Here is a 20,754-nt window from a genome sequence, read left to right as displayed (position 1 = left end):
AACGCCGGTACTAGAAAGTATGTCATTAAGCGTAGAAAGTTGGGCTAGTTGGTTGCTATGGTACTATTGCGAGAAATTCCAGCGGCTAAAAAGACGAGGACGAAGGTAGACAGACAGGACGAACGCCGGTACTAGAAAGTATGTCATTAAGCATAGAAAGTTGGGCTAGTTGGTTGCTAGTACTATTGTGAGACATTCCAGCGGCTAAAAAGACGAGGACGAAGGTAGACAGACAGGACGAACGCCGGTACTAGAAAGTATGTCATTAAGCATAGAAAGTTGGGCTAGTTGGTTGCTAGTACTATTGTGAGACATTCCAGCGGCTAAAAAGACGAGGACGAAGGTAGACAGACAGGACGAACGCCGGTACTAGAAAGTATGTCATTAAGCGTAGAAAGTTGGGCTAGTTGGTTGCTATGGTACTATTGCGAGAAATTCCAGCGGCTAAAAAGACGAGGACGAAGGTAGACAGACAGGACGAACGCCGGTACTAGAAAGTATGTCATTAAGCGTAGAAAGTTGGGCTAGTTGGTTGCTAGTACTATTGTGAGACATTCCAGCGGCTAAAAAGACGAGGACGAAGGTAGACAGACAGGACGAACGCCGGTACTAGAAAGTATGTCATTAAGCGTAGAAAGTTGGGCTAGTTGGTTGCTGTAGTACTATTGCGAGAAATTCCAGCGGCTAAAAAGACGAGGACGAAGGTAGACAGACAGGACGAACGCCGGTACTAGAAAGTATGTCATTAAGCGTAGAAAGTTGGGCTAGTTGGTTGCTAGTACTATTGTGAGACATTCCAGCGGCTAAAAAGACGAGGACGAAGGTAGACAGACAGGACGAACGCCGGTAGTAGAAAGTATGTCATTAAGCGTAGAAAGTTGGGCTAGTTGGTTGCTATAGTACTATTGCGAGAAATTCCAGCGGCTAAAAAGACGAGGACGAAGGTAGACAGACAGGACGAACGCCGGTACTAGAAAGTATGTCATTAAGCGTAGAAAGTTGGGCTAGTTGGTTGCTAGTACTATTGTGAGACATTCCAGCGGCTAAAAAGACGAGGACGAAGGTAGAAAGACAGGACGAACGCCGGTACTAGAAAGTATGTCATTAAGCGTAGAAAGTTGGGCTAGTTGGTTGCTATAGTACTATTGCGAGAAATTCCAGCGGCTAAAAAGACGAGGACGAAGGTAGACAGACAGGACGAACGCCGGTACTAGAAAGTATGTCATTAAGCGTAGAAAGTTGGGCTAGTTGGTTGCTAGTACTATTGTGAGAAATTCCAGCGGCTAAAAAGACGAGGACGAAGGTAGACAGACAGGACGAACGCCGGTACTAGAAAGTATGTCATTAAGCGTAGAAAGTTGGGCTAGTTGGTTGCTAGTACTATTGTGAGACATTCCAGCGGCTAAAAAGACCGGCGTTCGTCCTGTCTGTCTACCTTCGTCCTCGTCTTTTTAGCCGCTGGAATGTCTCACAATAGTACTAGCAACCAACTAGGCCAACTTTCTATGTTAGTGGAGTGTTTCTTGAAGAAGGAATATGTGTGAAAAATAACAAGTTGTCTGTAATTGTACATACATGTATTTCTAGAATTATTTGCCTCAATCTATCGAAAAGTTGAAACAGCTGATGAGCTGCGCTCAAATTTCGCAATAGGAAGTAAAGTAATCGTCGGCAATTTTTTTAACCTATCGTTTAATGCTCTTTATTTCTCCGTCCTCGCGTCCGGCATACTCATTGAAAGCGTTTCTTGCGGTAGCGCCACCTCTCGGCAGCAAACGCAACTAAATACGGTGCAGGCAGAATGTCGGAGTAGCGGAAGCAGCTCGTCCGGGCGCGGCTGCGCGACGCGCTCGATCGACAGGCGTCGACGCGTGAACCCCTGTGCAGGCACGGCCCCGACCACTTTGCGGCTGTCAAAATCTTCCCAACGCTGCTCGACACTCCTGCGAATGCATCGAGTGAATGGATGGAACCGCGCTTATTCCACATTTGAATGCGCCTATAAAGGAAACGGGTAATGCAGCGCTGGGTATCTTTCCCGGGAGTATTTAAATGGGCCTTAGAAGTCAATTCAGATATTTACTACCTATCTGATCGCCTCCAAAGGTGGAAAAAGCAGCTGAGTGGGCTCTGATAAGAGCGACGTCAGATATGCCCCGCCCCTTCCTGCTTCGACCAAGCAAAGCGGTATTTTTTTTTAATAATAAATCTGCGCATAGTCGATATCGAAACGCGCACGCAATTTGTGATTGAAGGCAGTTAAACGACGTTCGTGGTGGTGCAAGCCAATCAAAGATGCCGTAAACAAGCAGGATATTCCAGCGCGAAACGTCAGCCTTCTCGATGCTCCGGCGTAAGGAAAACAGGACTGCCGACTCTTCCCTCAAGCCGCTGCTGCTGCTGCTCCCCCTTGCGTCCCGACAGTAGCCGCCGCGGAGGAAGAGCGAGCGCAGCCTCGGCGTCCCAGTCAGCGCGGCTCCGGGGATCCCCGGCCAGACGTCATCGCCGGTGCGCAGCACGTGACTCGCTCCGCAGGGTCGATGAACCCGGCGCCTGAACGCTCGTCTCCTCTGCATTGCCCGGCCATAGGGAGTAACGCCGGCTGCACCGCATAGCCGAGCTTTTCTGTACTGCTTGGAGGGAGTGCCCTGAAACATGCTTGCATGCTTCAGTGTCTCGGCGAAAGGAGCCACATGCGAACATTCACTAATTTCGTACAAAGGACGGCATTGTGCATTTCTCATCTCGCCTCACTATTACTCACTAATCCGCGTGTTTCGGCTTGGTTTTGTCTTCCTTTCTTTCTTTCTTTCTTTCTTTCTTTCTTTCTTTCTTTCTTTCTTTCTTTCTTTCTTTCTTTCTTTCTTTCATTTCTTTCTTTCTTTCTTTCTTTCTTTCTCTCTCTCTCTCATTCTTTCTATCTTTCTTTCTCTCTTCCTTTCTTTCTTTCTTTCTTTCTTTCCCCACCCTGCATATACCGGCTCTTCAGTTGTTACGCAGTGCTCGCCTGCGGTTCTCTTCTCTGCCCGCTTCGCCGTTATTTCGCGTCGTCGTGAAACACAACGAATGCCCGTACCAACAGCTCTCCCAGGCCTTAATCGCACAGCATAGGCACATGCTGGTCCGCAGTGCCCGCCGCTTTCTCGACGCGGTTTGTACAAACAGAGAGCTTCTTATCAGCCCGAGAGGCTCTTCGTGTGTCAGCGCTCTACACAGCAGCCGGAGATATCTCCAAGATAGCTTCCGCACACACGTGCTTGTTGCACCCTCCTCGCGCACTGCGTTTTTCCCTGTTGCTTCTACTGCCACCTCATGGCACAACATCCTCCTTCCGCTGCCCCGACATTGACAGGCCAGTGGTTAACAGTGGCTCTGAGAGATGACACTGTGTATCTCATATGCTCACAAATGAACTGTTAAAAAACGGACAAAGTGCCGTTGAATGACGCAGTGCGCAGAGTCCTCGCGTAGACTGCAACACTCCTTGTCGGCGAATGAATTGCGTCTCACATACGCGTCCGGAAGAGTCCACGAAGCATGCGCACGGGAAGCGCCCATGTGAATACATATCAAGCGGTGGCACCGACCAGCCCGTCGACTGAAAAGAATTGCCTCGTGAAACAATTTCAGAGCGAAGCATACGGAATGCTGCGTGTGCAACCTGATGAACCTCACCGTAATGTAACGTAACAAGGCCGGTAATAACTTGTTGCGCTCTGAAATACAGAAACAAACAAAAAAGATCAAGTTCCTCTCCCCATTCTGATGATCCGCCCACCCGACTCGCTGCCCCTTCCTGCATTCATTCTCCTCAATCTTGGCTGCACTTGGCCGGCTATATACTCCTTTAGGTGCGTAACTGTTGCTCACTTATTGTCCCTGTTAGTCTTAAAATCAAAGCAAATCTTTATTCCAACAAGCTGGATGCTGAGGACGTCTCAATGAGCCTGACTAGGCCCACGACCTTTTATTACATAGGCATACAGCGAGAGTTCTGGTGTAGAGAAAAGCCAACTATGAATTTAGTGTTTACAAAAGCAGAGAGACCAAATACAGCTCAGTGGCGACAATGCATGCACAAGGAAAGGACTGGACTGTGTAACACGACAGTTCGTGAAATTGTGGAATGTGACAAACATGAACAAACTTGTCTCTGTAATGAAATGCCAGGCGCAAAAATACTAATCGGAGGCATGCACATTAGCAGAAAGAAAAAAAACTAAACCCCTACATATATTTTTTTTAGGTATGAGGGCAGACGATGACGCAGCATTTGAAGTGCATAATTTGTACCCGCTTGCGGAATTTCCCAGGTTTTGGCGTACCCAGAAGTACGAATATTTCTTTTTAGGCCAGCGATGTTAACTAATCCGTTATTATTTCCTTTCGTAGTGCCTGAGCAGGTTGTGTTCGTACGTGTCTCGGATACAATAAATCCCTTTAATCCAGTTAAAAGGGCTTGTGCGTGACTGTCAGGTGGCATGTTCATGATAGCGTTAATAGTTTATAAATATGAAGCAGTAGAAAAGCCCCATAATAAATGAGAGTTTATACTAGACAAAACGAGTGAATTATATATTAGAAGTTTAAAGCTTTTTGGTAAATAGAATCGTAATTTTGAGAGAATATGAGACAGTTCCATGTCATGTGTTGATCAAACATCGTACCAAGGCATTTAACTACAGGCACACGTTCGGTTTTAAAAAATGCAGTTGGTCCAGCCTAATGTCTGAAGAAAACGGCTCTTTTGCTTGTATTTATTTATACTGCGAGAATTATCCGAACTCTAAGATGATGAGTACTTGGTTGGCGTCTTTAATTGCCTGTTAGAATGTCAGGAGAGTACGGCACCTCCATGAGGTATGTAAATTAGCGTCATGTCAGAATTAATGACCACTACCTGCGGCCGGTAGTTAAGTCAGTTGAAGAAAAATGCCACATAGTGGCCCAATTTTTCTAGCAAAGTAATGTGATTCATATTGTCACGTAGTGGTGATGGCAGTTCGGCGAGCAGGGAGACAGCGAAAACGGCTTCTGAAGGAAACTGTTTATTGGGCTGACCTGCGTCCACAAAGAACTCAGCCACTCGGCAGCGGCGAAAGCAACAAGCGTGCTCGGGGGTCGTCGAACAGAATGCCTGCCACTCTCGACTGGACTCAATTTAAAGAAGTCGACGAACTTCCGAGATACGGCGAACAAAGTGAGTACAACTGTTTGGAACAGCGTAGAATCGGCTCCGCCTCGATGCGGTCAATCGAGATAAATCTGGTCGCGTATTGCATCACCAACAGAGCGATAAAGCCACATGTCGGCGTGTTTGAAGATTGAACAAACTTTAAAAGGCTTTGGGTCCACATGGTTTAAAGCCTTCGAGTAATCTATGAATACACCTGCGCATAATTCGCACTCTGAAGACTAGAATAATTTGCTCTTGTGTTAGAACAGCACCTTCAGTCGACACATCTTTCATAAAATCGAATCAAGCGCAACCAGTAATATTGTTTTCTTATGAAAGACATCATACGCCAGTGTACTAGTTTTTCTAGTCATTTCAAGAAGACAGAGACTATAGAGATAGGCTGCAGTTGGCAAAATAATTTCCGTCGCCATCTTCGTGTAGAACGGTAACTTTCAAAACCTCAAGTTTCATTCGGAAGGGTCTATTGCTTTCGTAATTACATAAAACACATGTGCTAAGGCAATGATGTTTCATTGGTGTAATCTGTAATCCGTATGCATTACAGCATTGTTACTTTTTGTAGATGTAAAAATGCTATGCACTTCATTTGGTGTGGCAGGAGGACAAAATGCTCACTAGTTTTCAAGTAGCACATGTAGTTTCCATCATGGCTGCCATCGGCTAGTGTTTAAGTCTTCCACCGTGCGCTGCATTTCCGACCCTCAGTTACTCAGCAGAGCAATGCAATCAGCAAATCAGAGATTGCTAAGTTGTTCGCCACGAACTTTCCTTGAAGCAATAAAGAAATCAAAAATAAAAGTCGCAGCAATTTTATCATCGCGTGAGGCGAATCCGTAACGCAGCCCGCACAAGCTACCATTCTTCTGTCCACATTGTCTCTGTGGGCCGGACCCGCCTGAATAACGTCACTACTTGCAGCGAAGTTAACCATGCAGCTTTCGTTTACGATATCGAACACAAACCACATGAGCAGCTGTACGGCTGTGAAAGGAAGGGCCAGTCAGTGGGTTAGACACGGTGCAAAAATTACTCCTTTTAGGCGCCGTGCAACCTTATTCAACGTATAAATTTTAGAAACTCGGCGTCCATACCGCAGGTTGGAGCAAAATCGAGTCCTCCCGAAACGGCGCCTCCAGAGTCGCCCCTGGGTCGGCTTGGCGCAATATACGCCCAACATTTGCCGCCGCAAACGTAGTAAACACTCAGGGATAAAACGACAGCAAGAGAGCAGAGGAATAGAGAGACGCACTAGCAGGCCTTATTCCTTACCAAGCTTTGTTTACATTCAGACACCTGAGGATGCGAGTGGCTCCCGTGGCATTAAATGGGGGTGGTTGTGACGCCAAGCGCACGCGAGTTTATTTCTGGTCCCCTGCCGTGACACTCGGAGCAACGTTCGGTGGCCTCTGTCAGAATGCAGCGCCATTGCTGCTTCTTTCCTGCGATATTAACTTCTTATTAAAGGTGTCTTGATAACACTGTACGAAGTTCCTTAATAGAAAAGGAAGGAAGAGGGAGGAAGGAAAGAAGAAAGAGGGAGGAAGAAAATAGGGAAGGAAGGGAGGAAAGAAGGCAGGGGAGGAAGGAGAGTGGGCAAGGAAAGCAGGAAGGAACGAAAGACTGAAGGAAATAAGGAAGGAAAAAAGAGAGGCAGGAAGAAAGGAAAGAAGGGAGGAGGGAAGAAAGAAAAGAAGGGAGGAAAGGGACAAGGGAAGGGAGGGAATAATTAGGGGTGGAAGAAGGAAGGTTTGGTTTTATGGAGTTTAACGACCTAAAGCTACTCAGGCTAGGAAGCAAGAAAGAAAAGGAAGGGAGAGAGGGAGGGAGGAAGCAAGGAAAGAAGGGAGAGAGGCAGCAAGAGAGGAAAGAAGGGAGGGCAGTAAGGAAGGAAGGGAAGAAGAAAGGGGATGAAGGAAAGATTGAAGGGATCGAGGGAGGAAAGAAGAGAAGAAGGAAAGAAAAAAGAAAGTAAGGAAGGCAGGAAGAGAGACCGGAAGGAGAAAGAAGAGAAAGGATGGAAGAAAGAAGGGGAGAGAGGAAGGTAGGAAATAAAGAAGGAAGGGAAGAAGAAAGACAGGCAGGTAGGGATGAAAGGGAGGAAGGACGGGAAGAACGGAAGGGAGGGAGAAGAAAGAAAGGAGGGTGGAAAGAAAATGAGGGAAGAATGAAGGGATGGAAGAAGGAAGTAAAGAAGGGTGAGAGAGCCTGTCCTGTCGTTTTTTTTTCTCCTACTTTGTGCCGTCTTTTTGCGCTGTAATTCTTGCAAGCAAGGAAAGGAAAGAGAGAAGCAGGTGGAGAGGAAAGGGAGGTAGGAACGGGAGGGAGGGGTAAAGGCAGGAAGAAATGAAGTAAGCGAGGGGAGGGAGGGAGGACGGGAAGAACGGATAGTGAGGAAGGGGAAGGAGGAAAGAACGAAGGAAGGGAGGTTGGAAGGAGGAAAAGGGAGGGGATGGAGAAAGGAAGATAGGGAAGAATGGAGGGATGGATGAAGGAAGGAAAGCAGGAAGGAAAGACTGAAGGAAGGGATGAAGCAATGGTAGAAGGGATGAAAAAGGAATGAGGCAGGAAGAGAGGCAGGAATAAAGGAAGGGGAGGAATGAAGGGAAGAAGGAAGGGAGGGGAGGGAGAAAGGGAAGAAAGGCAGGGAGGGAGGAAAGAAGGGAGTGGATTGAGGGCAGAAGGTAGGTAAAAGGAAGGAATGAATGAAGGGAAAGTGGAGGGAGGGAGGCAGTAAAAGGGGAGGCAGGAAGGAAGGAAAGAAAGAAGCGAAGAGGAAAGGAGAAAGAAAGGAAGAAAGGAAGGAAAGGGAAAGAATGGAGGGAGGAAAGAGAATAGGGTGGAAGGAAGAGAGGAAAGAAGGGAGGAAAGATGGAGGGATGAAGGAAGAGAGGAAAGAAGGGAGGAGAAAGGGAGGGATGAAGGAAGAAGGAAGGGAAGTAAGGAAGTGAGGAAATATGGAGGGATGAAAGAAGAAGGAAGGGAAGTAAAGAAGGCAGGGAGGGAAGGAGGAAGGAAAGAAGGAAGAAGGGAAGAAATAACAAGACAGCAGGGAGAAATAATGCGCAAATGGAACCAGTGCCTAGGTCCAGCGTTTTGAAGAGCTACAGGGCTACTCCAAATTATGTTGGGCTCATTTCCCACACCCCGAAAGACTCGAGTCATATATATGCCTGCGTGTGTGGCTGGCATGATGCGGCTCTAGATGGTCGTCGATACAGGCGCTGCGGCGTGTGGAGGGCATCTCTCTGCTCACTCGCTCCCTCTCATGAGTGCCTCTGCGAAGCCGTCAGCGTCGCGACAGCCGGCAGCTGCGACCCCGATTGGAGACACTGCGGACACGCATCGGAGCAGCATCTAGAATGGGACCGAAGCGCGCTGCATGTTGGATGCCCGAAAACAGGGTCATTCTGAGCTGGTTGGTTAATAAATTGGCAGCACCTGTTTCACGCGGAAAGGAAAGGCGCAGTAACTGTCTCACTGAAGGTGGACACTTGGATCATGGTAGCAATTACGCGCGGAACTTTTTACGGACAAGGCAAAAACGAAGACAGGCTGCACTTGTGCCGCGCCGTGAAGGAATTAAGCGATAAGTGTGAGGTGAAAGGAGGAAGGAAGAGGGAGGTAGTGGGCTCTGGATTAATAAAAGTAATAGAGAATAATCTCCGATAAGCTAATTAATTGCCTAGCTAAGCAACATAGGGGGGCGAATGGCAAAGCACGACTGAGGACCTCGACAGGCCAAGAAGAACGGTGGGCCTAAAAATTAATGTGAAGTAATGTTAAACCGCAGTTTAAGATAGATAGCGAATTATTGGTAAGGGAACACGGCTACTTATACAGCGACCGCAGAAGACACACAGCAGCTTGACCTCAAGATAAAAGTGGGTAATAGTTGTGTCTTGCCAGTACCCACCGCAAGCCGGATGGCTAACGAAAACGGTCGAACGGAGCAGAAAAGATATAATCAAGAAAGAGAAACGGGCATGGCCAAGCAATGTGGTATGAAGGGTCGCACAGGTCAGGACTAACTGAAGAAAGAGGCCTTTCTCACGCAGTCATTGTAAAAATGATGATGACGGCATCGCATATCCCCATTTACGTGTTAGCTACGCTTGAAAAAAATGAAAATTGGTTTTGAAGAAAGAAAATGGCGAAGTCACTGTCTCACATATCTCAGTGGACACCCGAGCCGCGTCGTAAGGGAAGGATAAAGGAGGAAATGAAAGAAGAAAGAGGTGGCTTCTCCATGCAGTGCTGCGCACGTATCACCAAAATCGAATCTTTTTTCAGGATGCTGCACCGTCGAACACGCAGCGGTGCTTTTTGGGAACTGCCATGTTTAGTGTTTCTGTAGTTGGTGTTGCACTACACCTCGTGAATTACTACACGTTCCGCGTGCCTCTTCAGTCACCAATTATGATCGTCCCGTGAGAGCTTCCAAACAGACTTTCGTAAGAAACGTTCTCTGATAATTAATTATGCGTTTTTTATCGCGTCCTCTTATCCCCACTTCATGACTCTACACTGCTTTCAGAATGGCACACGTACTCTGAAAAGCCTTCACAATGATGTGTTCTGTGAAAGGCGCCCCCTATAGAGTTTTCGGCTCCTGACGTTTTCCAGGAGATCCAGCTGGTTGCAACCAAGAAGCCCGCTTGACAAATGAAAAGCACGAGAGGACCCTGGGAGCGAAGCTCGACAAACTCGCCTCCGAGATAAGAAGCACAAGGGCGACACCATTGTATGAGGTACGGAACATTTCCTCTTACACATTGACCCCGAGCGAAACCCAGGTTCTCAGTCACGGACTCAACTTTAACCAAGGAAAACCACCAGATTCACGAAAAGTGATTTCTGCTGTTGAAAGCGCTGTTCAACTTTTAGACCTTGGTCTCAGAGATGAAGATTGTACGAAGGCGATAGGCATACTTTCACATATACGTAAATCTGACCCCCTGTGTCCTCTATCCCCAGAAGAGCGGAAGTCACTAGAAAGGCTACGCAGTAACCACAGGATTTCGATACTACCAGCCGACAAAGGGAACGTCACTGTTATCCTTGACCGTGGGTCTTATAAAGCCAAAACTGAAGCCTTTCTGCAGTACCCGACAACTTAGAGCCGCCTGAGGACGGCCCCGCGCACCTGGAGCATGTCCGTGGACCCTGGAGTGATGCGGCTACGGCTGCGCGAGGGACAAAAAGAAATCTTAGTTTTTCTTAGGGACACGGGTTTGAGTGTTCCTTGATGTCACCTTTCAGCCTTTCTTTTATTCCCTTTTTCTTTCTTTCGCACCCTCTTCTTTCACCCTCACCTGGAGCAGCATGCTAGGCTAATAACCAAGCGGAGCTCTTTTGCATTCATTAAAGTCTCTCCCTCATGTGCCAGGAGGGGTATGATGAGGACTACCGGGGACCTATGAATGTGCTCGGTAGCTGCGTGAAAGCACAGCCTACTAATCCGTTCCTCTTCGCAGTGCAGGCAGTTTCCGTCACCATCCAACTGGTCTCTGCCGCTTTTCTGGCTGCTTCCCCTGGATCTTCATCACACGTGTTCATCACCCACGATGACCAGTACACCTATCTTGGAATAATATCGTCACTGATACTGGATTTGCCTGCGCCGCCGCCGGAACCTCCCGGACACTGAATGGCTACCATCATCGATATCATCATCAACGACTTCGCCGGCTATAAAAGGGCCGCATTTGTCGCCGTCGCCCTATGGGCTCGGTAGCTGCGTGAAAGCACAGTCTACTAATCCGTTCCTCTTCGCAATGCAGGTTGGTAATACGTTCTCTCTTTATGCTAAGAAAACCAGCAATTACTTACTAATGCAGCTGCCGAGCCCGCAGAGCTGCGCCATTATTGTTGTTGAACGCTTACGCACGATCCCTATATATGCTTCTACTCCTGTCGGGTGATGTGGAGACCAATCCTGGGTCGATCAACCCAGAAACCATAATTTCCGAACTGCAGAAATTAACAGCTGGCCAAAGTACCTTAGTCTCCGACTTGCAGGACATTAAGACACAGCTCCGAACAACTGATTCAACTCTAGATGATTTAAACAAGCGCATGATTGCTCTGGAATCTCGCTACGCTACGCTTTCTGCAATTAATTCTGAAATAGACAGCCTTAAAACTTTAACTGCCCAACTAAGTCAACAGATCATTGGAAGCGCGTGTAGACGATCCTGAAAACCGCCCTCGCCGTAATAACCTAATAATTTACAATATTCCCGACAATAACCCTTCTGAAGGTTTTGCGGATTCAGAGGAAACAGTCATTAGCCACTGCTCTACGCATCTAGATTTCACCATCCTTCCTAATCAAATCGAGCGTGCTCACCGCCTTGGGCGTCACTCGACAGATCGCAACCGGCCAATCATCGTAAAATTCACATCGTGCAAAACTAAAGAAAGCATCCTCTCTAATGGACAAAAACTTAAAGGGACAGATTACAGCATTGGCGAAGACTTTTCTCTTCTCGTTCGTCACGTTCACAAACAGCTATAGTTGCCCATGCGCGGTCAATAACAGATAAATTCACCTTGCGTTTCAAAACACTACACATCGGTCCAAAGCGTTACATCTTCGAGGAGACACCGCAAACAACAAAAGAAAAGCAGTAACAAACATCTCGGCAACAAATTTCGGCAAAGCGCTTGAAACATTTACCGCAATCCGCTATTTCCTTGCCAGCGATCTTCACGACTGCTCGCAGTTTTATTTCAAAGCGGGAGATCGTTTCTAACTTCGTCTCATCGTCTTCCAGTAACTTATTAATCTTGATTGAAACGTGGCTCAACACCGACATATCTGACAGCGAAGTCCTCGCTGACTTGCCAAATTTCCGTGTTTATCGCAGTGACCGCAAAGATATATGAGGGGAGGAGGCGTACTTATTGCAACCATGGCAAGAACTGTCATGCACGGCCATCAACCTTTCATCAGACATCGAAATATTGTGGGTCCTATTCCACTCTTCACCACAGTCAGTTGTCGTTGGCGTTTGCTATAAACCCCCTAATAACAGACTAAACTTTCCGCACAAATTCAATAATGCATTAAATGAAATCAAAACTAAGCATCCTAACGCCGGCATTTTCGTCTTCGGTGACTTCAGTTTTCCTAGCATTGATTGGCAGAACCTAACCGCTACAGGTATCAATGAAGCTAATGAATTTCTTGATGTTTGCCTTAATTTTAATCTGGTACGAGTAATATCCGAACCAACGCGTGTAACAGAAGGCAGCGCTAATACCCTTGATCTAAAATTACCCGATCATCCAGAATGTGTTCATTCCATCACGTGTCATCCGGGTGTTAGCGATCACAAAATAATACATGCATACCTCACCATTAAATCGTTGCCCCGCGCAAATAATAGACAAACCATTCGATTATATGACCAGGGAAACTATGCTGCTATTAATAACGAACTTCGCGCCTCCCTAGCCCTTGTTGAACCCAACTTTCATCAAATTGAAGAATTGGTAGACTTAAGTTATTCCAAAAGTAATCATACGAAACGGCCCGCGAAACCCATGGTTCAACGGTTGTCTGAAACGTCTGGAAAACAAAAATAAACGCCTCTTCCGCTCAGCGAAATTGCATCCCAGTGAGAACGCTTGGAATAAATACTATGTGGCAGAAAAAGCGCACCTAAGGAAAAAAACTCGCGAAACCAAGCGTGCTTTTTTTGCAGTCTGATTAGCCTAAAATGCTGACAACTGACCCCCGTAAATTCTGGCAAGTCATCAACCCACAGCACACGCGTAAAATTTCTCTTGCCGATGCATCAGGTGAACCCATCTCAGATGCAGACTGCGTCAATCTATTTAATGAGGCCTTTTCATCAGTGTTTACGAAAGAATCTAGCATGTCACTGCCTTCAGAACCGACATCTATTATGATACCTATGCCTCCGATAATATTCTCTTAACAGGAATCTTATCATTCGCATCACCAGTTTAGAATCCTCATCAAGCTTATCTCATTAATCCTCTTGAGTCCGTTCAAAATCGCGCGGACAGGTTTATTCGCGCAATGCTTATGGCATTAGCGTTTCCGCCTTGAAAACGGCATCCGGTGTACCGTCCTTATCCCTCCGTCGTCGCACTTCCAGCTTATCTTTATTTCATTCAAATCTTCAACAGCCTCATGCGCACCGCTCCTTATATCTCTTCCTCCCCCAGCAAACATATCACTCCGCCCCAGTCGTCATTTTCATGTGGCCCGTCCACTCTCGCGCACTGTCACCTTCGCCAATTCCTTTTCCCCCCCACAGCTGCAGACTGGAACGGCCTTCCAAGCGACATTGCCACCTGCTCATCCAAGTTCAATGAAAATGCAAAAAATTATGTACAACTGTAAGAATGCTCTCTTTATCAGTTCCCACCCCTTATGTAATACCCCAGTCATGGGGCCTTTAAGGAAATGAAATGAAATGTAAAGTGGAGACTGACATTCTGCTGCTATGGGAATTACGCTTCCTGTGTCATGCCCTCATGGCAGAGCGTGTGTGTCCCCTCCATTTTTTTTTTATTTTTGAGGACGCAATCAAAGTGCCGGCGCATGCAAAGTTATAAACGCACCGCGGCCGCGCGCTGCGTGTAATGCACGATCCCGCAACCGACCTGATTCAAAGTGGTAAACAGACTGCATCGATTTTGCATGCGCTGCCGCTAATCGATGACGCGCAAGAGAGGAAGCAAAAGAAGCCTCTGTGGATTTGGAGTCTACGCCTTTGCATTGCGGTGGCTGCAGATGCGTGTAACACAACGGCGCAGGCGTTCTTCTTTGTTTTGTTTTGTTTTGCGAACGTTGAAGGCTGTGACTGTTGCCTGCCTAATGGCTCCAGCTGAGCCACAATCACTGTCACGTGCTGATAGAGGAGAGTTGAAAGATGTGAAAGGAAAGAATGAAAGAAGAGACGCGCGTCGCAACAACCGCGTCCGCCGAAGCGACGACGGCTGTAACAGATACCCCAATGGCCCCCACCCCTGTCTCCTCCTCTGTTGGCACGCGCCTACAGGTGAGCTTCCTACAGATGAGCTTAAAGGGAAGCTGAAACACTTTTTTGAGAATTAGAGGTTATTCAAGAATTCGAATCTATCAAGCTTCTAGATAAAGCATGAAAAGTAATTTTGCACTGGCATTTTAATTGGCGTCATAATCGTCGATTAAAACCACGACAATGTTTAGGCTTCTCCTCACTACGTTGGAGGAGTGCGAGGAAACTCGTCAGTCACGTCATTGTTGCCGAAATTTCAGATGTCCGCTGCTTACGCCTGCACGCTGCTGTGCGTCGTCAGATGGCGCCAAACAATGCGTCGTGAGCTTTGAGCTTCACCTTCTATGGCGTCGGTTTGCTTCCATGAAATAACCCTTTCTTCGCTGGAAACGTAGTGCCGTCATACGTGACGTCATTATCGGGGCCTCTGCCCGTCGCTGTGCACTTCAGAGAAGCCTGAACGCCGACGACGACTTTATTCGGCGATTACGTCCCCATTTCAAGTGCCAGAGCAAAACGATTGCGTAGGCTTTACCTGCACATTTTGCACATTCGGCAACCTTAAACTCATTGAATTCTAAAACCGCTTCAGTTGCCCTTTAATAACGAAATAAGAAAGGCGTACGTCTATGATTTATTCGGCCAAATTCTTAACGTTGCGTAGCATACATTTAGCTGACGCCAAGCTGATCTGGATCTGGTTATACGCATGCGACGAAAAATACAGTGCCGAAAAGAAGGGGATGGCGAACATACGACACTTGTGCTCTACTTCGTCGCGTCTGGTGTGCAGGCCTGCATGTTTCGCCTTGGGGCCACATCTTCATATCGTCAGGTTTTTTGCCGCGAGATTTTTCATTCTTTGCTGCCTTTCCCGTCGTTTTGTCTGGCTGTCGTGATTGGCCAGTAGGAAACAGGAGCTCACCTATTAAGCGTCAAATCGCGTCCTGATTGGGCGACGCCGAAGCTCTTGCCTTTTTTTCCTTAGTTACGTTACAATTAAAACGCTTGCATTTCGTTCCGCAGAAAAAAAAAGCGAAAAAAAAAACAGATTACGTCCCTCTGTACGCCGAGTAACGGCTCTCTACCAAGAGGCGATTCCATAAATGCTGCCCCCGAGAATGGGGCATGGGAAGTGTGGCCGGTCTCCAGGACGTACGATCTAGTTTCCAAATCTGAGTCTGCCGTATACGCGAGTGCAGGTTTCGCACAATAGCGGCCTGGCTAATAACGGAGCTTCAGTCTCCGCTCACGCATCCTGTAAAGGGTGATTTCACGAAAATCTAGAATGCAACTGGACTGGATTTATAGAACACTGTCAAGTAAAACTCTAGTTTGGGCGAGTTGGTTCAAATTGAAAGAAAAAACTGGTAATGGCGCAAGAAACGAGGACACGGAAGGCGCACAAAAGACACAAAAGTGTTGAAGGGTAGGTGGAGGGCAGTCCTGAACGCGGTTCGAAGCATCGCATCCAATGTGGAGATCCCCTCACCCCTAAGTTTGAGGTACGGCAGCGTGTATAGGAAGCGGCTGGGGATGAAGGCGTGGATGAGACGACGTAGGTCGTGCTCCTTCATGCTCTTATGGTGGCCCGAAATTCTGCAGATGAAGTGCGATATCGCACCTGTCACCTGCTTAAGCTTCTTTATGGTAAGGCTGTTTATACCGTTGTCTTGGATATGTATGCTCAGAACCCTAAGAGTGTCCACCTCCGAGATGGGGCGGTCGTCCAGGGCAACGGTTATGGGCGTGATGGGACTGTTACGGGTGGTGGGACGGAGGATGAGGAGCTCGGACTTCTCTGGGCAGCACGAGAGTTCGATGCTTCGGGCGTGTTCTTTTGTGAATGTGGCGGCGGTTTGTAGCATGTCCTCTAAGTCACCATCACCTCCGTGGGTGGTGCTCAGCGTGATGTCATGGCATAGAGGGTGTGCCGGAGGTGTGGTATTGTCGTGAGTTCATGGGCGAGGGAGATCATAGTCGCGTTGAAAAGGCAGGGGGAGAGGACGGAGTCCTCAGGGGTTCCGACTCCTGAGGGAATAAGGAGGCGATGTATATGGGGCAAAGTGTACCTCAGCCGTGCGGTTGGTAAGAAAAGCTCCGATACAGGTGTACGTACACCTATATGAAGCGAGGAGAGGGCCGTCATGATTACCTGATGGTCAACGCGATGTCTTTAGATAAATCCAAAGCCAGGACGGCCTTTGTGTGGCCTGGAATGTCTGGGTCAAAGATGTCGGTTGTGAGCTGCTGCATGGCATCCTGCGCAGATAAATGGGGACGGAAGCCCACCACGCTAGGGGGGTAGAGGTCGTTGTCCGTCATGTGTTGAGTGAATCTCGCCAGCACGAGGTGTTCGAAAAGTTTCCTGAGAGACAAAGTGAGAGAGATTGGGCGGAGGTTAGCTGCTGTGAGTGGTTTGTTTGGTTTGGGGATAAATATAACCTTGGCGTGAAGCCAAGACTGGGGAGGGTGTCCTCCGCCCAGCATTTGTTGAAGTAGTTCGTAATCTGGGTGATCGACTGATCATCCAGGTTGCGCAGCTTAGAGTGAGATTTTGTCAACACCAGGTACGAGGAGTCAGGAGGGCCGCTCCGACTTCCGCTGCCGTAATCTCGACATCGAGGGTTGAGTTTGGTTGCCCTATTTAGGGAGGAACGGGGTCGGATGTGCCAGGCGATGTATGTGTTTGCTCGAGGTTGTCCAGGAGGGCGTCTGGGGATAAGTCGGTAAGTCGGAGGGCGTCTGGGGATAAGTATGAGTCGCGTCACGTGATGCTTTGTAGCTGTTTTGGACTGCGTGGGGTCGATGAGATGTCGGAATAGTTGCCAGGCTCGCTTGGTAGACAGGTTACCGGCCGTGGTGTCACAGACTCGTTCCCATTTGGAGGGGCAGATGTCCTCTGCACGTTGGTTGATATGTGTCTGCAGCGCGGCCAGCCGCTTTTTCAGACTGTGGTTAAGTTTGTTCTTTTTCCAGAGCTCTAGGAGGTGGGCGAATCGAAAGTCTAATGTGGGGATGTCCTGTGTTATTTCAATATGTTGGTTGTGTTTGGCGACATCGGTATTGAGTGAACTCAGCCATTGGTCGATGTCTGTGATGGCGGTAGCTGGGTTGTCCATTCGCGGTTTGCAGATGACACCCCAATTTATTAGCTTGTGCTAGGTTGTTTAAACGGGACAGCTACAGAGATAATGGAGTGGTCGCTGCCTAGCGTATGCTTTGTCCTGTTCCAGGTGATGCCCACGAGGTGGCGGCTGAGCCTCAGGTCTGGATCCATGCAGATGCTATTGCCGATCTCGTGGGAGTGCGGAAGTTATTGTGCACAACGAGTCGGAGGTCCCGCACCACGGACCAGAGGCGTTGCCCCAGGCCCAAGGTGGCTCGGTAGCCCCAGTCAGTTTGTGCCCCCCCCCCAGTGATCAGAGGATGCTTCCCTGCCAGCCGATGAAGTTCGCGTCTCCAGTGAGGACATTGGGTGGGAAGGGGGGTGGTATATGTTGGCTATAAAGATAGATGGAATTATGTTTCTGTGATGCGTGATCTCGGTGATGGCGCAAGGCGCGTCCGATGTGATGTGTCTGAAATGTGAACGAGCGGTGGTGGATGAAATGTAGTGAACCGAGGCATGAGTGGGGAGTGTGGCGGGTGTGTTGGGGCATGGGGATGAGGTTGGGGACAAGCGCTCTTGCCACAGAAGCCGCGACAGTTCCATAGGAGGAGAGGTAATTGGGAAGTGCCTTCCCCGGCATGGTTGGACGATTGAGGGGTGTGAAGCTGCTAGGCGCATTTCTGAATCTGTTCCATCTGGTGTTCTAATTTTTCCTCAAAGCATGCCTCCATTTCTTGTAATTTTGAGTTCAATTTTTCTTCTAGTGATCGTCTTGGGTGACCTGGGTGGACTCCGTTGTGCGTTTCTTTTTGGGTGGGCGGGGGATCGGGTCGGCAGGTTTGATCATTGCTTCGGTTCCAGTTCGTCGTGGCCGGGGCGGGGGAGCAACAGCCATAAGTCAGTTTGGATCTGGCAGGCACAGCCGGGCGGCGCGGACCAAGAACTCACGGTCGACGACCACGGGTGACGCAGGACGCCGAAGCTCCAGGACCAGGATGCCGATGATACCCCGCACCGCGCATCAAATGTTACATGGCAGTAAGAATGAGGCGCGATGAACAAAAAATGATTTAATGGCCGCTGGCCTAGCGCGAGCGCTGATGATGATGACGATGATGTCATCAGGCTTAATGGCACATACCCACGGCGGGGGATTGGCCAGGGTGCACTGCGGATACAAACGCAAATGTACAAGAAATGGAGTATTTTGATAATTTTGGGACTTAGAGCTAGAATTTGTACAAGGTAAAAAAAAATACGGAAAATAAAAAGTGAATTTACATCCTAACAGAGGAATCTACCAGATGAAATTATATAAGCGTGAATATAATCGCACACTGGTTGCAGGGCATATACCTTGGCGCTTGCCCCGAAGGATAGGAAATTCGGAATAGATAGATGAAGCCCGAGTCGAGCGAGGGGGATCTCCAAGTAAATTCTCCGTACCGCGCTACTGTCAGCTTCGTCACATTTCTCCGCCTGACCAGAGCCGACCTTGCCGTTCGCCCCGTCCTCCGCCTCGACCACAAGACACGACGAACTTTACAAGACCCAACGCTCACGAGACACGCGAGCCCAGAGTCCGTTTGGTGCACCCACGGACCTCGACTGAAGGTGACCGGAAGCTTGTGGACCAGCGCTCATCCGATCATTTCTTTCAGCGTGATGGCAGGCCCGACATTTTCTCTATCGTCACGGATTCATCACCGCGGACCTATCATCATGACGACAAAGTGGCCAGTGGCGCCGGCATTATATCACCATCTGCCATGTAGTCCTGTCTTCATCGGCTTGCCGTCACGTAACAATATATATTCACCGCTGGCCGACATCCATGTGGCGCCAGTTTTCCCGACATTCGTACCAGAATTGTGACACAACCGTTTGTCGCACAGCGTTCCGGATGGTGTCATATGATTTCTCGTTGCATATAACTTACATGTGCTAGTCAAGTTGGAGGCTAGCTTGCGACAGAGATTCGAACCTACGACATATGCACCTTCAATTATATGCCTTTCAGACTTTTGTATCAGAACTGTGATGCACCCGTTCGTCGTACAGCGTTCCAGGTGGTGTCATACGCCTCCGTACTAATACGCTCATAAATTCTTACAAAACTTTAATGCATGTACAAACATTGCGCGTGAACAATGCACGCCAGGGACATTAGTATACTTTCTTCACAACTTCACCAGCGCTGCGACGAGGAACGAAGACAGAGAAGGAAGGACAGGGACAAGCGCTACTAACAACTGAAAGTTTATTTGAAAAAAAAAAAAACACATGTTATATACTCTCAGAAAAGCATGCTTTCCTCTTCTTAACAGGGCTAAGATTAAGTTTAGACACCGAGATCAGTTGACTAGGGAGTTGTGTGAAGCCTATCACATTCACAAGAACAGCGACACGTGCGTTAGCACACCTTCTGTAACCATTCATGAATGTGAAATTTCTTACCTGGATTCCTAACTTTCTTTTCTGTACTTTTTTTGTGGGAAGCGTAGGCGCATCGGGTTGTCATTTGAGAGTATATAACCTGTTTTTTTTTTTTTTTTCAAATAAACTTTCATTTGTTAGTAGCGCTTGTCGCTGTCCTTCCTTCTCTGTCTTTGTTCCTCGTCGCAGCGCTGGTGAAGTTGTGAAGATGTACCAACTAGCTCAGATCACGGTTTTGCTAGTATACTTTCGCATCCCCTTAAGTGTCTCTGCCAATTAATTTTTGGTAGCCTTTCTCCCAATGACTGACATAATTCCCGTAAATGGGGCTATATATGTGATTCAGTGCCAAGCTGGAACATATTATTCAGTAGCGTTATACGAAATCTAGATTTTATATCCAGCCCGCAGCGCGTACAAATGACTGTTGTGCAGATAAAGACAGCCATAAATGTATCGAAAAACGGAGATCTACCACCGATAGTTGCGTGTCGGAGCGAAAGATAAACAACCACACAGGCAGCGTCATTCTAATCTCACTCGATATTTTATTCCATTATATTTTGAGTTTGTTTGAATGCCGCTACTAGTAACAACAGTATACCACGGCAGAAAAAAAGAGAAATAGAAACAGATATGCGTGCTCCGCCCACGAAATGAAGATGAGTGAATGCGCCTAAGGTGTTGACAAAACAGGAGTAATCCTTTCTGAGATCAGCACTTAAGACAAAAAAATAAAGTGTATACGGACAAACAACTTGTGAGATCTGCTGGCAGACTAATCCAGGGACGAAGTCTGGTGATTTAAGATATGCACAATTTTGAAACATCTGCTGCTATGTGAGCAGAATGTGCACAGGTGCAAACGACTTGCAGGAAACAATTACACATGCATTAATTGTTGAGCGGGAAGGGCAGGGCGTAGAAATGCAACGAAACGTTTTGATGTAAACAGAGCCTGTTCTTTTTTTTTTTCCCCCTTCACAGCC

At 47.8% G+C, this 20,754-nt stretch overlaps 1 protein-coding gene across 1 annotated transcript in view; it reads right to left on the bottom strand.

Moving 5' to 3' along the window:
* Positions 1–20,754, bottom strand: part of LOC149371708 (ecdysone-induced protein 78C-like) — a 127,783-nt gene that overhangs the window by 106,123 nt on the left and 906 nt on the right. The gene's annotated exons all lie outside the window — the stretch shown is intronic.

This window comes from Amblyomma mixtum, chromosome 1 (genome assembly GCF_055824585.1).
Source record: "Amblyomma mixtum isolate Tamu chromosome 1, ASM5582458v1, whole genome shotgun sequence".
In the NCBI taxonomy this organism is placed as follows: domain Eukaryota; kingdom Metazoa; phylum Arthropoda; class Arachnida; order Ixodida; family Ixodidae; genus Amblyomma; species Amblyomma mixtum.
This window is presented reverse-complemented; position numbering and strand designations above follow the sequence as displayed.